The 25,473-nt window shown below is 41.0% G+C and overlaps 1 long non-coding RNA gene across 1 annotated transcript in view; it reads left to right on the forward strand.

The window, feature by feature from the left end:
* Nucleotides 1-1,769: 1,769 nt before the first annotated feature.
* Nucleotides 1,770-25,473, forward strand: part of LOC115790661 (uncharacterized) — an 87,461-nt gene continuing 63,757 nt past the window's right edge. Inside the window, exon 1 of the long non-coding RNA XR_004020798.1 lies at nt 1,770-1,847. This is a non-coding gene — a long non-coding RNA (uncharacterized LOC115790661). The remainder of the gene's footprint in view (nt 1,848-25,473) is intronic.

The following is a 25,473-nucleotide window of genomic DNA, read 5'->3' on the forward strand; positions in this document are numbered from 1 at the left end:
GAGACTATCCAAAAATAAATTGGCCAAATTACACAAGAAAAGCCTTTTCAATGCAAACCAGCAGCTATAATTTCCCCTAACGTGATACTGCTAATGAATTCTTCCAGTTATCCCAAGAGAGCGGCTGCGGTGCATGTGAGGCGCGTTACTTTGTCAAGCACTGCCCTCTGGTGGCCGAACACTTCAAATGCACTAAAGCGCAACAGCACCGCAGGCGTGCACCCACTGCGATAAACAGGATTATTATATTACACAAAGCAAAAAGATTAAAAATTAACACAGCATACTGATAGTATATGTAAACGTCACTGTGCAGGTTTTATTAATTTAGGGAGCAATAAATGTGCATTTTAAAACGGCACACTGAGGACCGAGAGTCTGACCGCGGGGAAATACTGGCACCTAGTGGTCAAACGAAAGGTTACATGCAGATGAAGCTGAGGCCACTTCGGAGGCAGTGCTGGGGAGTCTAGATATGCAGATTTCTGCCAAGGGTATCTATGGTGTTGTTGAACATCTCCAGCAATGAAGAAGTTGACATTCAAGAAAATTAATAATGCCTTGAAATATTTAAAAAAAATGTATTTTTCAGGCGGAAGAAGCAGCAGCATTCCTGATGTTCTTGATGTTGAAGATTGAGCTTCCAGGCAGGAGGAGAACAGGAAGACCTCAGAGGAGGTTCATGGATGTAGTGAAGGAGGATATGCAGACGGTATGAGTGACAGAGGAGGATGACAGGGATAGGCATCATTTGTTCCAATTTCTTTAGCCGAATCTATGAAAAATGCCAAAGATAACACAGTTTGACAGACATAAAATAGCATTTTTGCACCAACAAGGTGATTCCCAATAACAGCTGTTCATAGCTCATAACTGTAGAAAATATGACCTAAAATACAGTTTTTGTCCATTTAACGAGGCTTGTTGTGGTTTTACAGGAAAGCCTGTTTACTGAGGAAGAGGTAGACTGGGAGTCCTTCATAATGTTTATTAGCTCATTAGCTAGTTTTCCATTGTTGTCAACAGGAGCAATGCTAAGTTTACGGCTAATGCTAAGCTAACTATATGTCTGGTTAGCCTGGCCTGAAAACAGCAGTCGTGCTTTGTTAATTACAACAATTATTTACTGTTAAACTGTGGCGGGAGAAGCAGATAAATGTCTGCAGTTATTTATTCAGCTTGTTAGGGAGAACAGTGTAACATATACACGTTCTTATACTTTTATTGGCTTGTTTATGATGCTTAAGCATCATTTTAATGCTATAATGTAGCTAGTTAAGGGTTATTTAACTACTGTTTATATTTTTACAGTAGACTTGTTGATTAAAAATCGATCAAAACTAAATAAAATGTGAAACACAAATACATTTAGTGACTAAACATGTTAAAATACTTGTGGTGAAGCAACAAATACAATATGTTCCCTGGTACATACTGTACTGTGGCGTGGAAGTAAAGTAAAAGATGGCCCTGTGCTGTAGGAATCACATGTAATCTGAATGAATTGTTTAACATTTGTAGTAATATTTAGTTTTACTCCATAATTACTAATAATACTGTAGGTACTGTAGTTGATTCTTCTGGCTGTAAATGGTTGACTCTTTTTAAACGTCTGATACTAGACGTTATCTTTGCAGAGATATTTTTCATTGGTTTCATTTGAGCCTCGTCTGTAACTTAAGCTTCAGTAGAAACGTGTGGAAATCATGAATAGCACAGTGAATAACGGGGAATTGATTTGACGCTGATCTCTTGCTCTTCTTTTACAGCAGTATTGCGGTGAACTCCAATGTGTTGCTGCCTCACGTTACGAGACGTCTTCAAATCCACAGACGGACCTTTAACAGGTAAGTCTGAGAGCTGCTGATGCATTGTTACCTTTTTTTTTAATTATTTTTTTTTTTTGCATTTTTGGCCACAGCGGCTTTTATGGGCAGTGGAGAGAGACAGGAATATGGGGGAAAGATACAGGGGAAGATACGCGGGCAAATTGGCGACCGGCCGAGACTTGAACCTGTGCTGCCCGCACGGGCAACATGGCATATGTATGTGGTCGCCGGCTTCACCACTAAGCCACCCAGGTGCCATTATTACCTAACTTATAAGAAATGCAAAGAAATGAAGATGCTGCCGAATCTCCTCCTGTCTGGAGTCCTTATAAAGCAAAAACATTGCCTACACATTGACACAAGCCATAAAAAAGTAAATTTTTTTACAACCTGGCTCTCATTCATGATTGCATTATGATCTAGTAGTCTGGGCCAAGGATATTACAGATAATTAAAACTGAAGTAAAACTGAATGAGGATCCACTGGTGCACAGTGTTTACTGAGACAGGGCTGCCTCTATGTGAAGTCATGGAAGTGCATAGAAACAGCATGCTGCTTGTGGCGTGTTTTATGTGTCATGCCTGTGTATTACCCGCTGTTCACCTGTCATTTTATGGTGTTGCACGACACGTGACATGCTACGGTGACGTGGTTGGAGTGTCAGTTATCCCACATAAATAAATACAGTGACATGACAGCGAAATATATGTGCAATTTTTTGATGAAACCAGCATGAATGTTTACATGACTGGAAACTGAAATATTGATTTATAATTGACAGATAATAAGATAATACCCATACCACTGAACCACACAGTCTGCTGTGTCAATACAGTCTCTACATCGGTCCATACAGATGTCTCGTCAGTACACAGAATATTTTCTTGGGGATCATCCAGATGTTTTTCGGTAAACGTGAGACGAGCTTTTGTGTTCTTGTTGGTCACCAATGGTTTTCTCCTTGAACTCTCCCATGGATGCCATTTTTATTGTTGAATCATGAACTCTGACCTTAACAAATGAGTTACTTTTCCACACAAGGGCAGGTGGGTTTGGATAGATTTGTTCCCTTAATAAATAAAATCATCATTTAACAACTTCTTTTTTTATTTACTCAGGTTATCTTTGTCTAATATTAAAATTTCTTTGATGATCTGAAACATGTAATTGTGTCAAATATGCAAAATACTGAGAAATCAGGAAGGGGGCAAAGACTTGTTCACAGCACTGTAGGTGCTTTTTTTTTTTCTTTTTTTTTCTTCCTCTTCCTTGGTCCCGGCTGCTGGCAGAGCTTCTGATTATCCTGAGCTTCAGCCTGTTTCTCATCTCCTCGTCAGTGAGCTGTATTTAAAATCCGGCTTGTGGTTCGGCTCTCTGCCATATTGTTGCTGCTTTCATGGTCCTTCATGCTTTGAGCTAGCTTTTGCTTCATGCCCTTTAAACCTTGCTCGCTCGTCTGTCTCCAGTGTCTCCTCTGGTGAAGGCGCAGCTGAAGGGTGAAGAATGGCTGGAGGGATGACCTCTCTGCCATCCCAGCTTTTATGTGGACTGAACTGAGTTAAGACCCACTTCCACACTTACCTCTTTCTTCAAGCTGGTCGTCTTTCATCAAAGGAGCATTCACCAGCAGCAGCTTACCTCACTGCACACTCGCCACTGCAGTAGAGCCTCCTTCCTTGAAACAGAGACAGAGCTTACCTGCACAGCTACCTGTAGTCACCTGTAGTCATTCTTAGTGTTTTATTCTCCAATTTCCTGTAAAGAAATGCTTTAAAACTGCTGTCAGTCTGCAGGTGCAGCTTCTTGAGTCCAACTATGTGGTAAATATGACAGTGGGGTGATAATGTTGGTGCAGGATTTGGCACCGTTATAGCCAGAGGATTTGGAACCACAGACTGTATATAAAAGATAGCCACCGCTACTGTGACTCAAACCACTGGTTTCTTGACATTTTGGGACTTCGCTGTTAGCATTTTCTCCACCACCATCTTGTTTTTATGGCCAGAATTGTCTATATTTAGACCAGAGGGTGGAGTGCTAAGTTATTGGTTAGCAAGCTGCATTGATAAACTGGGTGGATGCCGTACCTGTCAAGTCTCCCGTTTTGGCTGGGAAACTTCCGTATTTTACCCCTCTGTCCCACCGTCCTCCTGTATTAGTATTTTCATGTAAATTTCCCGTATTATAATATAATAATTTTTAAAAAGCATTCCTGTGCCGCTCCAAACTGAATTCTCTCACTAGCCTTGCGAGAACTGCCACCTGCAGCCTGGGTGACAGTTATTGGGAGGTTAGTGGGAACAAACCCGGAACAACAACTGGACCTCGGTTGGGCTCAGTGTTGCCTTTCAGACACCCGTAGCGACTTTTTTTTCCAAAAAGCGACTAGCGACAAATTCAGTGACTTTTTCCTGTGACATCGGCGACTTTTGGAGAGTTTTGGAGATAGACCGGAAACGTGAAATCCTCCTCTGTTGCCGTGTTTTGTGTACATAAAGCCTTCGTACTGCGTCCCTTCGTACACTTTGGCATCGCCCAGCCCTTGCTTTGACTCCGCCCTCCAACCCCCGGACCTCACTTAAACACTGAGCCCGCCCACCTGCTCCCTCCACCTCTTGCTGCGACACTGAGGGGGACCCAACCCCATCCCTGGTCCTCGCTTCGGCCTTTATAAACTTTTGAGACAGCCGACAGCGAGTTTTCTTACACAAGTTGGCAACGGTGGCCCAGATAAAGGAGGGTTGAATGTAGCTAGTAGTTGCACCCCACATAAGTGTTTTTGTTAAATTTGATATTCTAACATTAAACAGTACGGGATAAAATTGATCTATGTAATGTGGGTCTAGGCAAAGCATTAAAGTTATTAAGTTATTTCATAAAGATCATTTGTAGTTCTAAACATATTTAGGGTGTTTTTTCTTCACTTTTTGTCTCTCCAAAGTTGTTTTTCCCGTCTCCTACAGTCTCGATTGCAACTACATGCAAATGACCAGTTATGCAAATTAGGTGATGCTGTCATATAGCAACTTCTATTTTTGGCCATTTTAAATACAAAACTTGACATGTATGGTGGATGCAGTGTCAACACACAGATATTTAATAATAAAATCTCACTCTTAAACTGTTGCCTCTCACATAATCTTGTTTTCACCGTACACTGTAATATTTGTCAGATTATTCTATCAAAAGGTAAAAAAACCCAGTTTAGTGGTCCAGATCATTGACAGTGTTCTGACAGGACTGTCTACAGCCATCTGTGTCAGCACACAAACAGCCACACGTCTAATTTTTAATTAATCACGAGTTATTAAAAGAAATCACCATATAATTGTTATGAAGGAGGAAATTAGCTATAGCGAGCAAACCTTTCTCTTTTGTATCAGGCTGTAAACATGTTTATTTCTGCTGTAAAGCTGGACCATATCTTTACATTTATACATGCTGTAGTACCATCTTGTGGAATATTTCAACACACTATACATCAATAGAATATTCACAACCCTGATTATAATAATATGTATGAAGGAAATCCACAGTAACTACAGAAAGTAGCTAAAAAGTGAACTAACCAACAAAGAAATTTAAAACCACTTTTTGTATCTACATATTATTATTATAGATACAGAAATGCCATAGCTGTACATGCTAATGAAAACTGTAAAGCGCATGGAGTACATTTTGTTGTCAGCACTTTTTACGTGATTTCAGTGAACCCGTTAGAGGAAGAATACAGCAATCTGGGACACGTTGAATGCATGATATGTAAATCCTCTGGTTTTATATGCAAAAAATAATTATTACTTAATTGTACATGGTTGCAATTCTGTTGGCATTTAAATGCAATTACGCAGCTGGGAGCGCCAGGCTACCAAGGGGACTACGGGGACTGAGTAGCTTTAGTAACCAACCTCAAGTGGACATTAGAGGAACTGCAGTTTTTCAGCTCCAGAGGCTGCAGCTTTGTTCGAACATGCTTTTTCACTTCAGTCAGTGTAGCACATGAAATTGAAGTCATGGTACAGATTGCTAGCATTTTAAAACTAATGTCCATACATACACTATTTTGCCAAAAGTATTTGCTCGTCTGTTTTCACACGCATATAAACTTGAGTTACATCCCCTTCTTAATCCATAGGGTTTAATATGATGTCAGCCCAGCCTTTGCAGCTTCTCGCAAGGCTTTCCACAAGATTTTGGAACCTTGTGGAAATTCCAGTATGTGTTTATGGGAATTTTTGACCATTCTTCCAGAAGCGCATTTGTGAGGTCAGACACAGATGTTGGCTCACAGTCTTCCAAAGGTGATCTGTTGGGTTGAGGTCAGGACTCTGTGCAAGCCAGTCAAACCAGCCACACCAAATGGGTGGATGGGTGAGCAACATGAAATTATCCAAAATGTCTTGATATGCTGAAGCATTAAGAGTTCCTTTCACTGTAACCAAGGGGCAGAGTCCAGCTTCTGAAAAACAACCCCACAAAATACTGCATCCGACGCTTTGCATTGTGCTTGGTGATGTAAGGTTTGGATGCAGCTGCTCAGCCATGGAAACCCATTCCATGAAACTCCACACACTGTTCTTGAGCTAATCTGAAGGCCATATGAAATATATTTCACAGTACACTGTTGCACAGGAGAGCGACCCATTCTTTCACAAATGTTTGCAGAAGCAGTCTGCATGCCTCGGTGCTTGGTTTTATACACCTGTAGCCATGGAAGTAACTGGAACACCTGAATTCAGTGATTTGAATGGGTGAGTGAATACTCTTGGCAATATAGTGCATAAATGTTTACATCTAATTTCTGTGATCTTCTCTTTGTTATTCTGTGATGTAAATGATGCAGTATTTAAAGCGGGGAAACCCAGCCTAAGTGAGATGTCAGATTTGAGCACCATCTTATATGTGTAGTAACAGTTTAAGGATATAATCCATCACCGCTGTCCTGTGTCACATCAGCCCGCGGAGGAAGGAGGGGGAAAAAGAAGTAGATCCGTCTGCCTGGGTCATCGTTTGTCAGCGTATTAGATGACAAATAATTGGTCGCTCATCAATAACAACAGATGAAAGCTGAAGTGATTTATTGCCTTTATAACAAAAAATTGGGCTGGCTGTGTGACGATGATGATGGTGATGGAGCTCTCCAGTCAGTCAAGCAGAAGGATGAGTGAGACAGGGAGAGGGGAGGTAGATTAAAAAATGAGCAGATGATGGAGGGAAAAATAAGAGATAAATCTGACAGAGGATTTAAACCATTCTACAGCAGCACCACCCTTTGAGAAGGTAAAAAGCTAAACTCTACCTCTTATCTGGTTGAGGCTGCTCTGCCATTGACCAGCTATCAGGTCATGATGGATCACTCCAACCTGATGATTCTGCACATTTGTGAAATGTGAACACAGTGCAATCCTCTTATTGATCGCCTCAGATCCCCGCCTGATTACCACCTTGGTGTGATACTGACAGAGGCCTCTCCTCCTCCTTATGCTATCAGGACCGTTGTGGACGAGGTTCAAGCTTGATGATACACTGAAAATACTGATGTTCACACACACTGCCTTTTGTTCTGCTAATACCAGTTTGAGATTGTGCCTTCCAGAGCGATCAGTTCTCATGCACCTACTAAAACAAGCAAAAAGTGGACCAATTATGCTTTTCCAAATGTTCTGTCTCCTGTGTTTTCATTGCTCCGGGCTTTTGAAATGTATTTGTGTTTCTAGCTCCCTAGAAACAATCCTTTGGCCTGGTGACGATTGGCCTGGTGCCTGGTCACACCTTGGCTCATGCGATGACTTGTGTGACCAATAGTGGATCAACGACCCTTGGGAACACCTTCAAAAGAATCCCAGGTAATAAACCCCTAGTAAGGTTTATTAGCTGGGATTCTCTGCCAGTTGTTTAAGAACTGAAGAGGCCTCTTGGATTAGAGACAAAAGCTCTTCACAAACCTAAAGAAGTCCAGTTGCCTTCTTTCTCAAGCATAGTGTGCCTAATATGGTCATCTGGGGTACACAGCTCCATCTATCTGGAGACCTTCCGTTTACAAAGGATAGCCAATCAGAAGAAAGTTTGTTTAGAGCAAGGGTGGAGCTAAAATGACTTATTTCAGACAAGGGGACTGCATCAAGGCGAGAAATCAGGAACATTTTGAACTGTGACTTATGCAAAGCAACTTAAGTGAAGCCCAGGGCTAAAATCCAAGAACCGGAACTAGAAATGAAGATCGATGCCCTTTAAATTACAATCTTGTCAGAGTGTGTTCAGGTAGAAATGAATGGGTTCTCACTTTAATTTCTACCTGAACCCTCTCTGACAAGACCTGTAAAATGAAACACATGGGATTGGAGCATCCTAGCACTTTAACTTGCTGCCACCAACTAACAAAAGACAGCTAAGATTTTGAAACCAGGGGTGATCAATGTAGAGTTATATGCAAGGCTGAAAGTCTCTTAAAACAGAGTTGTTTTGATTTAATGATTTAGGTATGTGTGTTAACGTATATATTTGTGGTGTAGATGCTCTGTCAACAGACAGGAATACGTTGATTTTAGCAGTTTTGAGCAAACTGTTGGCAGGCCTGTGCCCATTGAATTGCTCATACGAAATCTCTTCAAACAGTGAAAAATGGAAGATAAATCTTTTTCTTTTTGTTTAAGAATTTTTTTCAGTGCACACCTCTAATTCTCCAAAGGCTCTAGCCACTTTCCCACACACTCCAACCCAGACTAAAGCCTTTCAAACTCTTTTGTTTGAAAATAAAGACCCTTGACTTTATGTCCAAATGGTGCTGTGTAGTCTTTTCTTCCCTTCTAAAAGTCTAGGAGACATTTTTGCGTTAATTTGTCAGAGTACCTAATAATGTTTGAAGGACCAGTGAAAGCACCTCTGTCCCTGTCATGGTCATGGCAGCTGCTTCGTCTGTGCGGAGCACTGAGCCAGCCAGCGAGTCGCAGCTATCAGAAGTCATCATCTCTGTATTTACGTGGCCGGTAGCCGAGCTGGCAGGTCTTCAGTCACAGAACAAACTGGATCCACGACCTAGCCAAAGTGTCGTCCGAATCAATAGATCCAGTTACAGTAAGAGGCCATTTATCTCATCGTCTCGGGAGGAATTACAGCTCGCTCAGTGGCACTCTCGTTGCATTCTGGGAAAGCTGACAGACACTGGGAGCTCTGTGGTGGTGGTGGAGGGTTGTTGAAGATTTGGGTAGGGGTCCAATTTTGAGGATAAATGATGGATTTTTTTCCCTCACAGTTTTATTGGTAGTAGTTTTAACACTTATTTTTTCTGTTTTAAATATTTATCACTGTTTTCCTTTATTTGTTGTCTCATCATTTGTCCTTTCCTGCTTTTTCCTTCATTTTTTTTAACTTAAGTCAAAACTTTCTTCATTCCTTTTCTGTTTTGCATTTTCCTTTACCCCAAAAAGGTATCTATCATTTTGTCTTAACCCTTATTTCTTCGGTCTTCTTTCTTTGTCTTGTTTCTTTGTGATGTAATAATTCATAATGGTTCCAACACATACAGTATGGACTTCATGCAGTCAGGCTGCCAGATATTCACAGTCACACTCACACCCACTTTTTTAGGTATGCCTGTTTAACTGCTCATTAACAAAAGCATCTACTCAGCTTAATCACATGGCAACAGTTCATAGCATTTAGGCACGTAGATATGGTCAAGATGACATGCTGAGTTCAAATCGAACATCAGAACGAGGAAGAAAGGTGAGTGACTTTGAACTTGGCTTTGATTAGGTGACTCTGAACGTGGCATGTTTATTGGTCTGAGTATTTCAGAAATGGCTGATCTGCTGGGAGTTTAGAACACAACCATCTCCAGGGTTTACAGAGGATGGCCTGAAAAAGAGAAAATATCCAGTGAGCGGCAGCTCTCTGGGTGAAAATGCCTTGTTGCTGTCAGAGGTCAGAGGAGAATGGCCAGACTGCTTTGACTTGAGAGGAAGGCAACAGTAGCTCAAATAACCACTCATTTCAACCACAGTATGCACAGTCTCTGCACAACACATTGAACCTTGAAGCAGGTGGGCTACAGCAGCCAATATCACAGCGGGTTCCTCTCCTGTCAGCTAAGAACAGTAAACTGGGGCTACAGTTCGCATGGACTTATCAAAATTGGACCATAGAAGATTGGAAAAATGTTGCCTGGTCTAATGAGTCTTGATTTCTGCTGCGACATGCAGATGGTAGGTTTGTGTAAACAACATGAAAACATGGATCCATCCTGCCTCAACAGTTCAGGCTCTGAAGGGCCAATACCTAATAAAGTGGCCAGTGAGTGTATTAACAGCCATCCAAGTATATTTGGAGAATCATTTTATCTTTTTTACTTTTGTTTTTTCAACCCCCTGATGCCATCAGTGATCAATTTGAGTGGACAATCCCACTGCTCTTATTTTGAAAGTTCAGACATTGCCAACCAGCTACACCTGGCCCATATCATGTTTGGCCTATGGGTTGGCTTTCCGTACAAGTTGCACTTATGACAGTCCTTGACATCATTCAGCTGCTTCTTTGGGAAGCAGCTGAATGATATCCACTGACCCCAAGTTTGGATGGACTCCCAAATCCACCTTGTTGGACTGCAGTTGGCGAAAGTAATTCTTCTATTCTGGAGCTCTACTGAGAGCTGTGGGTGATTCATGCGCTGAGCTCACCAAGGCTCCAGTCACTTAAATTTCAATACATCTTTTGTTGCTTTTATTATTTGTTTGGATGGAGAAGGAGAAAAAAAAAAAGAAAACCAAACTGAAATGAGCAGCTTAAAGTGATGATCTCAGCTGAGTTTTAATGAATGATGACACTGAAGCACATCGAATACAATTCAGTAGGAACAGAAAATGTAAAAGAAACTTCACTAATGTAAAATATATAAGAAAGAGGTGCTAAAGCAAGTGTGACAATAGGTCTGGAAACAGTTTGAACTGAATTGAATCTGTATGTTCACTTATATTAAAGATTACATACAAATACAAACAAAATAAAGGCAAATAAAGAGACACGACACAATGTTTCTGTATGTATTCAGTAAGTTGTGAAATCCTTCAGCCTTTCCTCTCTCCTCCTCTTTTTGTTCCCTCACTCCTTCCCTCCTCTGTCCTCGGCTTTCTTTCCCTGCCGTGTCATCTGGACTTCCTTGCAGATCACGGTCTCCTCTCTTCTGCTTCTCTGACTTCTGTAATTCTGTTCACTCTCCCCTTCCTGAGTAATTGAAGTAATTTCCCACCTTGGCTATGATGAATGTGTCCCGCGCTCCCACCGTGCCCTTCTACTTTAGTCGGCCTAATTAAAGAAAACATTCCATGATTGCCTATTTTTCCTCGAGCGTGACAACCTATTATTCTCCCCAGCACCTGATTAGAGAGTTATTATGCTTAGATTTAGATTGATTTAACCAGGCAGCCTAATAAAAGACTACTTGGGTTTTGATTTAAAGTGGGGGAATTGCAGGTTTTGGAGCCAGTCACGGTGTGTAATTGTTATTACTGGTTCATGATATGGTGGGTAGGGGAGTTCTCGAAATTGAATTAGAAAATTAGAAGGTCAGTCTGCGTACAACAGGTGACATTTTGGGACATTCTTGCCACGATAGAGCTGTCAGGAGGAGGAACGTTCAGGCACAGATTTGTCCAGAGTGATAAATCACATCCATCACAGCCTGCCGAAACTGACATATTTCTATCAAAGCAAGATTAATCTCTCCATCAGCTGCACAAATGCGGCTCATAATCATCGCTGAGAATTGGATGCAAAATGGGTAAATTGACCGGTGTTTGTGTTGTGGTGCTCTGCCCTGGGTTGATACTGTCTGAATAAGAGCCCAGTGGGAGGACAGAGACACATAACCCAGCTGCTCGAGTCGCAGCTCTGTCGGGAGGCAGCCTCGCTCTTTTTAATGCCGGAGAACGATTGCTCAGCCATGTGAGTTAAAGATGGACCAAAGGCTTTTGTAGGTCAGTACTGAAACCTTGTGTAAGTTCAGGGGTCACAGCTTCTTCAGGTCATGCCAAAACCCGCAGTTCTTCTAGTGTCCTCTTGAAGCTGGAGCAGAAATAACCAGGTTTACAGCAAGGTACAAAAACAGTTATGGTCCCTAGAGTTATGTATTTTTATGGATTCATCTGACACTTTAGGCTCCAAAAAGCCAACATGATAAAATTGAGTTTTCCAAGCAGGACCAGTGAGTGACATGGTATTTCTGACAGATTTACACAGTGTTTGTGATGGTTGTGGTGGTACTTAATAACCAAAAAACAAAACAAAATAGCTGCTTCTTTGGTAAGTCTCATCCAGCAAAAAGCCTCAGCCTCGGCTGCTGATGGTAATAGTGCTGTGTGAGCCAGTTCTCCACCTGCTTCAAGTTCTGGTTCACCTAAAACTCAAGAGCAGAAGGATTTTTGTGTCCAGCTACTGTCTGAGACAGTGGAGTTTGTCTGAAGAGATCCTTTCTGGTGAAGCAGTTGAAGGATATTAGCAATTTTCCCAGCAACTAGCTTATTAATGTTGACTGGCTACTGGCTGACTGGTTTTTCTCTATGTCTAATCTTGGTTGAAAAACTAAAGTTTGCTATCAACTTCCTGTAATCACTGGATGTCATCTGATCTCTCTTATATGTGGAAACAATGTTAACATCCATCTACTGTTCAGTCGTCAGAAGATGTTATCTCCCAGTTTTGAACTCATTGATCTATTTGGCCACAATGACGAGGTATGTTTGTAAGAGTAAAGGTGAGGCTTTCAAACCTAAAAACACTGCACCAACTACCATGCATGGTGGTGGTAGCATCACGCTTTGGGGCTGTTTTCCTGACAGTGCTACTAGAATAGAATAGAATGCCTTTATTTGTCATTATACAGAATGTACAATGTGATTGGTACCTTGCACAAAGTGGATGGAATAATGAGGACTACCTCCGAATTCTTCAACTTCACCATAAATCAACAGCTAGACTGTTGAAACCTGGACATAGTTGGGTGTTCCAACAGGACAATGATCCCAACCACACATCAAACACACATGGTTTGGGAGTGGATAAAGCAGACTAACATTTGTGGACTATGCTTAAAAGCCTGGTCTGTGTCAGAAAACCAACCACTTTAAATGAACTCAATTCTGCCAAGAAGAGTGATGAAATATCCAGCCAGAATTATACCAGAAGCTTATTGATGAGTACAAAAAGTGTTTGGTTGAGGCGCAACTGGCTAATGCACATTTAACCAAATATTAGTGGGGGTGTATGAGTATACTTGAGCCTGTATATATACTTTGACCCTGTGTGGATTAGAGAAAATCCAAAATAAATTCAAACTTGTGCACCAAATTCTTGTTTTTTTAAAGTCGTTAAAGGTGTATGCTGTTTAATCATTTCACAAAAACAACAGCTCAAAGAAATCATTAAAAGCCCAAAATTACCATTACGTTCATGCCCATGATGATTGGATGGAAACTTCTGACCACAACTGTATTTGCTGCCTTGCTTAATAGCAATTCAAAGGCTGCATGCACTCTTATGCAAGGATTCACACATATAAGGCTTGGCATATAAAGGATTCACTAAAATCTATGTTTGTAAATGTTTCCTGAAGGAGACATTTTAAATCTGGCCCTGAGAAAATTTGTTTGGTACCTGCTGCAGCTCACACGCATTTTCGACCCGCCCCGCGATGCTGAATGATGGCTGGTACTCTCTGTGGCCTCGCTCAGATCTAGTTAGCATAACTGCACTTACTAACACGGCTGAGCAGCTTTTTGATAAATGACACGATTAGAGGTAAAATGAACAATTTGACTCGGGCCACGCCACGAAAGCACAGAGGCTTTACACTCGCTGTCAGAGGGCCGAATCGAGTTCATCTTTCATGTCTGAAATCCAGCAGTGTCACACACAGCCTGGTGTAAGTTGTCTTTGACATGTATTCACTGTTGGGCTTTATTGGCAGTCACTCTGTCACTGTCACTGTGAGTAACAGCTACGTGCAGTAGTGCTGGAGATTGATATATGAAAAAATGAACTGACTGATGACTTGACTCACAGATACTGTAGGTGAATGAATGGATATTTTAAACAGATTAAACAACATTGTGTTTGAAATTGATAAATCGCACGAGGATAGTGCAGTCAAACAAATTAACTGATTAGTTTTTGAGATGCTTTTCTAATTGATAAAAGAAAACAAACTTCGGTTATATTAAACGTCAGTTTTGAGATTGTTTATGACATTTGAGTTCATCTGAATGGAAGGAAACATGTTGGCTGCCCGAATTAGTTAATTTTTTATTCTCCAGTCTTAACAGATTAAGACAGGTTTGTTAGCTCGAGCAGCTGTATGCAACCTCAGCTGGCACAGAACGGGCTTTAACGTTGATGAATCACAAAAGTCAAAGCCCACAAGGATGAAAATGAAGCCCACTATGTGGCTGCCAGTGGGTAGATGTTGAGGTTTGGCTGCCCTTTATCAATCCCAGGGCATCAAGTACTGCTGTTCTGACAAAGCGCCAGGCATCAGAGGCACAAAGTGTCCTTACAAGGACGCAACAATGGTGAATCTCAGTGATCACATATAGGCAAATGCCTGATCAGGACCCTTTGGTGTCACATTTTAAAACACTGTCTATGTGCATGGTTAAGGTTTAAAACTCTTTATTGTCATTGCAGTCATACTTTGTACAACAAAATTGAAATACTGTCTGCCACACATCAGTGATAAAAGAAAGGCAATCACAATAATTATCACATATTCAGAATAAAATATATCATATGTACATGTTCCTGATTTCTTAGTTTTTGGCATATTTGTCATGCTTGCATGTTTCAGATCATCAAACTAATTTTAACATTAGACAAAGATAACCATAATAAATACAAAGTACAGTTTTTAAATGATGATTTAATTTCTTAAGGGAAAAAAAGCTATCCTTGACCCCTAAACCTAAAAACTGGTTGCGCCACATTCGGCAACAAAAACTGCAATCAAGTTTATGATAACTGGCAATGAATCTTTCACATCACTGTGGAGGAATTTTGCTCCACTCTACTTTGCAGAATTGTTTTAATTCAGCCACATTGAAGGGGCGAATTAAGGTCAGACTGAAGCATCTCAGTTGGATGTTTTTTGAGTCATTCAGAGGTGAATTTGCTGGTGTGCTTCAGATTATTGTCCTGCTACATCACACATGTGCTTTTGAGCTTCAGGGCATGAACTGATGGCCGGACATCCTCCTTCAGGATTTTCTGGTAGAGAGCAGAATTCATTAAATTTTTATAAATTTTTCACACAGGGCCAGGTAGGCTTGGATAGCTTTTTTTTCCCCTTGATAAATCAAATCATCATTTAAAAACAGCATTTTGTATTTACTCAGGTTATCTTTCTCTAATATTAAAATATGTTTTTATGATCTGAAACATCTAAGTGTGACAAATATGTAAAAAAAAACAAGAAATCAGGAAGGGGTCAGAGACACAAACCACAAACTTTTACCACAATAGTTTTTGATGCATGCATCTAACCAAGGAGGGAGAGAAAGTAAAAGTAAGACAATCAAAACAAAGCAAGAAGTATGCAAATGATGCCGCTGCGACCCTGTATGCACCCTTACGTGAACTTTGTTGCTCTTCAAAGCAGGATTGTTAGCTTACAGAATTTGGTATTTCAATGGGTGATGGCTCAGATGCCAAAGGACACTGTGCTTGGATCCTTAAGATGCCACTGACGTCTGATACAGCAGCAGTATTTGATACCCTGAGATTCAAATACGTCACTTAACATGTATGAAACAGATAGCTTGATTATTATTCATATTGACCTTTTAAAGCTGTTCTGTAGCTACTCTGCAGAACTACCTCTCTTTGTTAATGTTAATTCAGGCCATTAGCATGCACTTCTGACAGCAGCAAACAACAGAAATCAACAGCAATTAAATATTTATATGAAGAGCTAGGGTCTTAAATGGTATAAAGATATTAAATGGAAGAAACAGATTTTCAGACTACAATTAAAATGTTTTTAATTATAACTTGCTTGAAAACAATATGTAAAAGTTTGATAAATCAAGGGCTGAAGAAATAAAGGGGGGAAAAACAAATGACTCTTTAAATAAATGAAAATGTAATTAAATGTATCAAAAATAATATTTAGAAAATGTGGCATGAATTGTTTTTTTTAATGTACACGTTAGATTTTTTTTTTTTTATCTTTGAAGTAATTCCCCTCTTTGTTCCTTTTCACATTTAATTTTTTATATTTACATTTTCTTTTACATTTATTCACCTGTAATTTTTTATTTATGGTTCCTTTTGCATTTCTGGGAAGTGCAAAGGGGAAACAGTACATACATAATTTATGAAATTTAAATTTATAAATGCATAATCTTATAAATCATTGGGCAAATTACAAAATAATACAAAAATAATGAAGCAAGTGAAAACAAATGCTTAAATTAATAACTGCTGATTTGTATGCATTTAATAATATATTAGTTTATTTACTGACTTATTTTTTCATGTATTTTTGTATTGTGCATCTATAGCTCTCCAAACAATTTCACTGTAAACTGATAAACATATTGTTGGTCTTTTCTTGCACACAAGTGCACTTCGGTCCACACCGGAGTGCACTTTTCTTGCACATGTTTGCAGTATTTGACTGTGTGCAGATCTGTGATTGCATCAGCGTGCTGGGTTGCCTGTTACAGTATGCAGAAGGTTCCTGGTCTCTTTCCCCTGCAGTTTATTTGTTACATTGGTTATTAAAGCTGTCTGCCATCTGGCAACAAAATGAATGGGAGCAGTCGGCGGCCAGTAAATTGTGCACAGATAGATCCTCTATTTGTCCAGCCAAGCAGCAAATATAGACCTGAAGTGGCAGAGGAGGAATGGAGTGAGACATGGAGGGTAGGAGGGAGCATGCTGAGGAACAGGGTAAAAGAGGAGGGAGGAGTGAGAAATGAGCAGCAAAGCAGAGGGTGAGAACATTTTATTGATACCAGTGCCTCTATTGATTCTGCCTGTGAGTCCAAATCTCTAATGATTCTTATTGATTACTGATCAGTCGGATCCCCTTGGGGAAAGAATGGCCTGCATTGTAACAGAAAGCTCTAAAAGCTGTCGTGAGTTTGCCGCCAGTGTTTCTGAAGCTGTCAGAAAAGTGTGCTGATAAAAGGAATTGATAAGCTTGAAGGCATGCTCTCATTCTGTTCACTACAACAACACGTCATGTTACACTGTCATTATTTATATAGCAAAATTCAACCAAAATGAAGAAGCAGTGTGAAAACTAAGTCTATTCCATGATTCGGTAGCTTGTAGAAGCACCTTTAAGAGCAATAAGTTGAAGTAATGTTTTTCTGTGTGGACTTATCAGTCTCTCACATTGTGGAGGAATTTTGGCCCGCTCTTCTTTATAACACTGGTTCAGTTCAGTCATTTATGCACAGCTCTCTTGAGGTCCCACCTCAGCAGGTGGAGCTCTGGCCTGGACTGGGTCACTGCAGCGCACTGATTCTTTCTTTTTCAGCCATTTGGTTGTAGATTTGCTGCTCTGCTTGGGATCATTGCCCTGTTGCATGACCCAGTTTAGGCCAAGCTTTAGCTGTCATTCAGATGGCCTCACATTTGACTCTAGAATACTTTTGCATAAAGAGGAGTTCATGGCTAACTCAGTGACAGCAAGGTGCCCAGGTACCGTGGCTGTAAACCAAGCCCAAATCATCACCCCTCCACAGCTGGTCTGAGGTGTTTGTGCTTATAAGCTGAGTTTGGTTTTGTGCATTAAGGCCAAACATCTTCACTTTGGTCTCATCTGTCCAAAGGACATCGTTCCAGAAGTCTTGTGGTTTGTTCAGATGCAGTTTTGCAAACCTAAGCTGTGGTGCCATGTTCTTTTTAGAGAGAGGAGGTTTTCTCCTGGCAACCCTTCCAAACAAGCCATACTTGTTGCGTCTTTTTCTAAATGTACTGTCATAAACTTTAACATTTAACATGCTAACTGAGGCCTGTAGAGTCTGAGTTGCAGATGTTGGTTTTTTGCAGTTTCTCTGAGCATTGCACGATCTGACCTTGGGGTTAATTTGCTGGGATGTCCACCCCTGGGAAGACCGGCAACTGTCAGAGGTGGGATAACCACCTCAAATTTTCAATCAGAATTATTTGATGAATCCTCTTTATAGCATGTTTCTGGTTTTAAATTAAAATCACAATATATTGCCTTAAGCAGTCAAATATGAAAAGAATAGAAGCAGTACAAAAAATAAACCATAAAGCATAATAAAAAGTGGACGATACAGTACAGGAAAAAAGAGAGTCGGAAAATGAAGAGAGAAAAGGAAAAAAGGGGGCACGGGAAGTGGGGAAGGAGGGATGAAAACAAATTAAATGCTACAGAGAGAGGCAGCACAGGAATAAGAATAATCAACACTGGAGTGAAAAAGCAGAGAGAGAAAGCGAAATCATATGTATGATGTTTATTAAGTCTTGGATAAATGAGACGTTGCAGCAGCTGGCTGGACGATAAAGCCAAACATTAAAAATAAAGAGATGATTTCTTTAAAGGATTTATAGCACTCTGAAGTCACTGATGATCACTCACTGAAGACTTCATTATTCCAATTAATGGGCCCCTCCGCTACTTGACCCGACCGTCAAAATTAGTGGCAAGAAACCTTTAAGTCAGATGGATGAACTGCCACAGCCTCGCCGGCTAATTGGCAGCCACAATCAAGAGCGAATATGTATCAGGAGAAGAAGAAGAGGCTTAATATATTAGCAGCATAAGAGAAGAAGAAGAAAAATGAGGCTTCGAGCAACATGGCAGCACCAACTGTCTGGATGTCAGTGGTGGAAAAATGGTGATTGGGAGGAGAGATGGAGCAAAAGATGATTAAGAAATCAAAGCGAGCAGAGCTAATGTTTTTGAGGAGCCGATCAGACTTTTGAGGATCATAAACATTCATCTCAGAGTTGGAGTGTATAATTTTGTTAAAACTGACCAGTTTGGGTCTGATGGATATGATGCACTTTGTGTAATTACACAGGATTTCTGGATTGGGTGACACTTTAGTTTTGATTTCCACACAAGTGCGTATGACTTTAGTCTCGCTGCTATTATCCTGCTGAGAGCTTCTTATGTCTAAATCGTGTTTGTCTCCTCCTTATTAATCAGAGTAATCTTTGGGGTGAACAAAACTGCACTAGCAATTAGAATAAAGTTCTCCTGCTGTTCTCAAAGTTTTCAAGCCTGCATTTGTGATCATCAATCCTCATGAAGCTGTCATTTTCTAATTTGCTGTGAGAATAGGACAGAATAAAATTGGCAGTGACGATGACAGTTCTTTTGAAAGACAGAGGCCCTTTATGCAGCGAGATGAAATTCAGCCGCAGATTTAATTAAACTTGTTGACAAACACCCCCCCACAAAAAACAAAAAAACAAAGACAGTACGGATTTCAGACACCACTAAAACATAGCAATCCCCTCCAGATGTGGTCTGAAAGAAAAGTGGGATTTGTTTTGATCAGCAGTGTACCCTTTTATTCATTTGAAAACATGGAAATGGGCCTCGTGATGAGACTGCGCTCCTCCACGAGATGACCCCATAGGTCGTCTCTGCAGAGGTTGCATTGTAACGGCAGTGTATACGAAATGGTGTCGGTGTCTGAGAAGTAAAGGCAATGCAGAACCTCTGGTTGCAATGAGAAGTCTATGAGAGAAATACCCTTCTTCCCAGCTTTTCCGTAACCTGACCCGACTCTGTCCTGATGAGTTTATGGTCTCTGTTGCTGGTTTCAAGTCTTATTGTTCATTTGGTAAATTTTGTTAGCCAAAAAGGACCAGAAAGCAGGGGAGGATTTACGGCGGGCGAGAGACGAGATCGATGTCTCACTCATTGCTTTTACTTTCAAAAAATAAGATGGCCAAAATGTAGACCTTACTTAGCAACTTAATTTAAGTAAAGTCATTTATGCAACTTGATTTATAAAATCTTTATGTAGACTATGTGAACTTTACTGTAATAGTAATTCTTTTCTAATTATTATTAATTAATCTACTCATTATTATTCCTATAATTAGCATTTATAGTAATCCTATTTTTTCCCTCTGTGGTTTATTTTAAAGGGTTTCAACCTATCAAACCCATCATTGTTAAAATGCTTCAACTAATCAATTGCATGAAAAAATAAACAATTCAAAGGATTTGAGTTGGCCCTTGTGTCCTTCCACATCAAACCAGCCATTTCCAACCGTGAACTTGACACCAAGTGGTCAAAGGACACACATGCACAGGTTTACTGTGTAAAAAAACTCAGGCTCTACACAGAAAGGCCCCAGACTGGATTCAAACCCACAACCTTCTTGCTGTGAGGTGACCATTGCACCAAGATTCAAGATTCAATCATTTATTGCCATCTCGACAAGTTGATAGGAATTTGTTTCGGTTAAGCATTGTTAAAAACATACACACAATATGATACAATATAAAGAATCGATAAATACTAAGTAAAACAATAAAAGATCATATAAAAAGTCATAAGAACAACACACACAACAACACAACAAAGTACCGCTTAGCAAAAGGTTAAATCAACAAACTGATCAAACCGATCTCGGTCATCATGCCCAAATGCTACTAACCTTTGTGTTGCCGTCTTTCACAGCGAAAATGAAAGTTTCTAACACACGTTTGATGTTTAAAAAAGGGTGTATTTTAACTCAGACCATTTATTTTTCCTAAAGTAGTTTTTTTTTTTTTGGCAAAGCAAGAAAGAAATGAAACTTAGAAACTGCCTCTCTTGGGCGCTGCTTTGGCTCACCGCGTGATCCATGTGAGGTAGGGCTAAAGCAGAGGGCCGTGGCAGTTTACTGCTTAACAGCTTTCCTGTCTTCTTGCCACTGTGTCATCACAAAAAAAAGGTAAAAAGCCCCCAAAATATATATATTTTTAAAAAATCATCCTGGACGAGCCTCAGGCTTTGGTCCTCTGAGTAAGGCCCCCTGCCACACGTACGAGGCTTTGATATATTATGGACTTGTAGCCTGAAATATTTTTCAAGTCGTAAATCCCTGCTTTAAAAAAAAAAGAAACACACTCGTGCACGTGTGGACGTAGCCTGAAAATTGGGTTTTTGTTTGCTGTTAAAGTACTGCTGCATGTCATGTCATTTTGCAGTGGGAGGATTTGTTGCATATGAAAATGGCTCCTGCTTGTATTAGTATTACTACAGTAATATGGAGCCTCTGGAGCTTGAAAAAGGCGACTGGACTTCTTTTTGTTTCTTGAAGACGTTTCACCTCTCATCCGAAAGGCTTCTTCAGTTCTCAACCAAATGGTGGAGAGACCCAGGTATTTAAACCCCTGTGGGCGTAGTCCCCTGGAGGTGGTTATGACCCTCTATTGATCATGTGCGTGAACACATGTGCCCAGGTGTGAAGGGGGCGTGGGTCATATTTAATCAGTGGTTTCAGTTGAAACCAATTTAGGACTCCGCTCCATTGTTTCCTGTGGCCTATTGAGGTCACTGGAACAAAGGTGTGAATGGGGGTTGAGACGTCTGGGAAGGGAGCTCAGGACAGCACTGTAAGTGGGGGAAAGTTGGTGACGTAATCCACCTCCTCTGTTCAATGATGGTTGTTCACAGTGGACATAGATGGCTTCTTTCACTCCTCTTTCAAACCATCTGTTTTCCCTGTCCAAAATGTGAACATTGGCATCCTCAAAAGAGTGCCCTTTTTTCCTTCAGATGCAGATGTACTGCTGAATCTTGTCCTGTCGAGGTGGCTCTTCTATGTTGTGCCATTCGTTTGTGAAGAGGCTGTTTGGTTTCACCAATGTAGAGGTCCGAGCACTCTTCACTGCACTGAACAGCATACACTACATCGCTTATCTTGTGTTTGGCGGGTTTGTCCTTGGGATGAACCAGTTTTTGTCTTAGGGTGTGACTTGGTTTGAAGTATACTGAGATGTCATGCTTGGAGAAAATTCTTCTGAGTTTCTCTGACAAGCCTGCCACATATGGGATGACAATGTTGTTCCTCTTGTCCTTCCTATTCTCTGTAGTTTGTGTTTGGCCTTCATTCCTGTGCATCTTAGCTGATTTGATGAAGGCCTTTTTCAAGCTCCAGAGACTACTATGACCTGGATGACTGAGAATCTACACAGTAATATGGAGCCTTTTTTACATAGTTCATTTCAGCAGCTGAAGCTACACTTAAGACTAAAGCACAGCACACTGTGACAGTTTGATCCCTGCTCTGACTGAAGTCATGTGTAGGCGTGGAGTCGGTGTAGGTGGCCTCCTCAGAGCAGAGATGAACGGGGCCCAGGTGAGTCGTGCTTCATGCAGACACAAGCTAAAGAAAACACAACCCAATGGCCTCTTTGTGTCCTGCCATCGATTTTTCTCTTTTGGTGGCAGAGGGAGCAAGAAAAGAGATAAAAAAAAAATTGTTCAGCACTCTCGTTCTCATGCATCAGGCAAGTCGGGCATAAAATAGTTCGTTTGGATGGGTGATCATGAACTGGCAGCAACGGGGGGAAGTTTACCAGAGCTAAATGGATGCTCAGCCTCCACTTTCTCTCTGCCTCCCACTCCGCGTTACAGCCATAATTTATTGTAATAATATACCTTAAAATGGTGGCGGGAAAAGAAGCGGAAGAGAAATGGGCGTCCTCGCAGCGTGTTTACATTGCATATATGATTGTGGGAGAGAGTGGTTCGAGCCCTGTGGGGGGGGTAACTGATTGGAAAAGGTGATTCATCTGAGGTTTTTCAGTTTCACTGAGCTTTAGTAGTCATTAGAAGCTTTGCCCAGATGCTCACAGGGCTGCTTGCTGTCCTTTTTCTCTGCTCAGCATGGCCTGTCTAGTATTTATCGCTCGCTCTGTTTGTCTACTGATACTGTGGTCAGTATACCAGATTACATGCATGCAGAATTGCTTCCTTAAAGCATTATATTTTGGTTTTTGTGCCATGGCTTATCTTTTGCTTCTATCTTGTCTCTCATTTTCTATCAGTAAGGTTACCAAAGTGTTAAATCTCGGGACTCTGCTCTGCTTTTTAATGTGATGAGTGGAGGCCTGGAAGTCTTCCTCTGGCATCTATCTATCTATATTATGCTTTTTTGTGTCTGCTGTCAGGTGAAGGTCAGTAAGATGAGCTGCAGGCAAAAGTTTAGACAGGTCTTATCTGAATGAAGGGATGAAAAGAACATTTGTCTGAAGTATAAAAAATGCTCACAGTGGAAAGACACCCTTACAGTGTGTTCACACCAGGTTTAGCCTCACGTTACTCATGTGAATACGGTGGTATTGGAAATGGACAAATATTGGCCTCTGGCAGCCAACAGGATGAGGAGGAGTACATCCAGCAGCCAGAATTGAGTTACCAAAACATAATTTCAGAACTCAACTTGAAGTCCTACTTGGCTCACTTCTGGAGAATCCCAGCTGATGTGCTTTTGTGACGCAGCACGAAGCCAATTTTACACCAAAGATACGTGAGTGTACGTTGGCCTCCATTCACTTTGTTCTGAGTGTGCCTCATTGTGCACTTTGCATGTAAGTATGTCAGGCAAAATCATGACCAGTAAAGACGTGGGGGTGCCCTCTTCTTTTTGTACCAAGTAAGGCAAAGTAAATGATTCTACAAGTTCTTTCTACCTTGAGGAAATCTGGCCTCATCATCTTAACTTGAAGTACTTTGGAAAGGCAGTGCAAGGCCATACCTGAGTAGTCAAATACTGTTTTAAGTGCATGGTTATCACTGAATTTCTGTAACCAGGTGAGATTAATGTGTCTGCTATTTTGGATGTAGGGCAGTCATGATGACAGTGTAGGATCAAGTGAATAAGGCCCCGATCAGATAAGCCAAGAGGCTATCTGACAATCGCTGGGCGCTAGGAATGAATGTGTATTCCCCAAGCAGCTGGCAAAAACCTCCTTGTGATTGTATTGTACTGTCCTATTGTATTGCTCCGGTCATAGTTCCATAGAGTTTGTAGACAGACTTGTCTACAAAGACTTTCCAGCTGCTCTCCGAGCTGGTTTGCATCACACCATATTAACTTGTTCTGCCACTTGGCTAGAAGTTAGTGAGTATTTGCAGACAAACATGAAAAACTATCAGCAACTGTGTCAATCTGCTAGCTACCAAAGCAATTGCTAGAAGGTTTGTTTCTGTAGGACTTTCTTTGTAACCAATTTCACCCAGCGAGAACCAGCAACCTCCAGGAACCATTGCCAACCAGTCGGGGAATGCACGTTTCCCTAGCAAGCAGTGGTTGCATCACGTCCAATATGGTGGTTGAATCTCGAGCACTGTGCGTATGACGTCATGTAAGAAACCTCAATACTGGATTTCAGGGATTTTTCGAAAGAAACACATCACTGGTTCAACTGACACGTGAAAGATGATTGGTTCAGGACCAGGAGGCAGGACAGTTCCCAGGGAGGGCTGCATCGGCAAGAGCACCTGGGGTAAAAGTCTGTGCCAAATCTGTTAAACGAGGGAGCAGCTGATAGAAGAGTCATCTTCTTGAGAAACACACCAAGATGCTGAAAGAAGTGACTCATATTTCACTTCTCTTTCAAGGTAGTCAGGGATCTAGCAGAAGCTGGTAGCTGATAAAATATGTATGTTATTCTGTCTTTGAGCAGCTCGTACAATGCATTCACCTTAAGTACCCACCGCTCCTGTCTTTCACTACAAACCACTGTTCTGTAAATTTAAACCTTGTCCTTTTGACACCATTACGCTACCATTTCAGAGCTGATTTTCTCATCTTTTAACCACAATTGCACAAATATTTCTTGATTTTCTTCCAACATTACATTGTAAATCCATAACTCACAGTTGAATTGATTCAGCAAATATACCGCTGCCACACAGGACTATCGCAGAGCACTAATATAGAGTTTAGTTTGTACATACCTGGTCCAGCAGTATGAAATTTTTTTAAGCACCCTGATATGAAACGTGTTTACAGGAAGCTTAAAGGTTTAAGTTGATGAAGTCGACCGTGTTTCACGTCTAAAGAAATCACAGCAGAAACAGTTTTATGTTGTCACTTTTGTACAGCATGATTCATGTGTTCTTTTTAGTTTATTGTTTATATTTGACAGGTGCCCCTTGCAGGGTTGGTGTGACCTTTAATAAATGCCATTTTTGGCAAAAAAAAGGTGACTTATTTGAAAGCACTGGAGGACCCTGCACACTCCCTTCCTCCATTCTCTCTCCCATGTTGGCCCTATAACTCCTGACAGAAGACATAGAGCTAGTTAAGATCATTTACATCCCGGCCATCAAGAGTTTGAGATGGCTCATTAGCCTCTAGTATGTAGATAAAGCTCCAAATTGACAAGTGCAAAGTATGGGCTGCTCCTTCAATTTGGGGAGAACAGGAGGAGGAGGGGGGGAAAGCTGTGAAGCTCAGGTGATTGATGGTCCTGCATCCTCTTGGCTCTGCTTTCCACACTCAGAAGTCCTGGGACTCGGCCTGGTTGTTCCTCGGCCAGGGGGCTGCTCGCAGACGCTACCCCACCGTTGGACTCAACCGCTTATAGACAGAAGGGCAAATGGGCTCTAACTGTAACAAGGCCATTACCATGGTGATTAATGAGGTTGTCAAAAACTT

This window comes from Archocentrus centrarchus, chromosome 2 (assembly GCF_007364275.1).
Source record: "Archocentrus centrarchus isolate MPI-CPG fArcCen1 chromosome 2, fArcCen1, whole genome shotgun sequence".
NCBI classification, from domain to species: domain Eukaryota; kingdom Metazoa; phylum Chordata; class Actinopteri; order Cichliformes; family Cichlidae; genus Archocentrus; species Archocentrus centrarchus.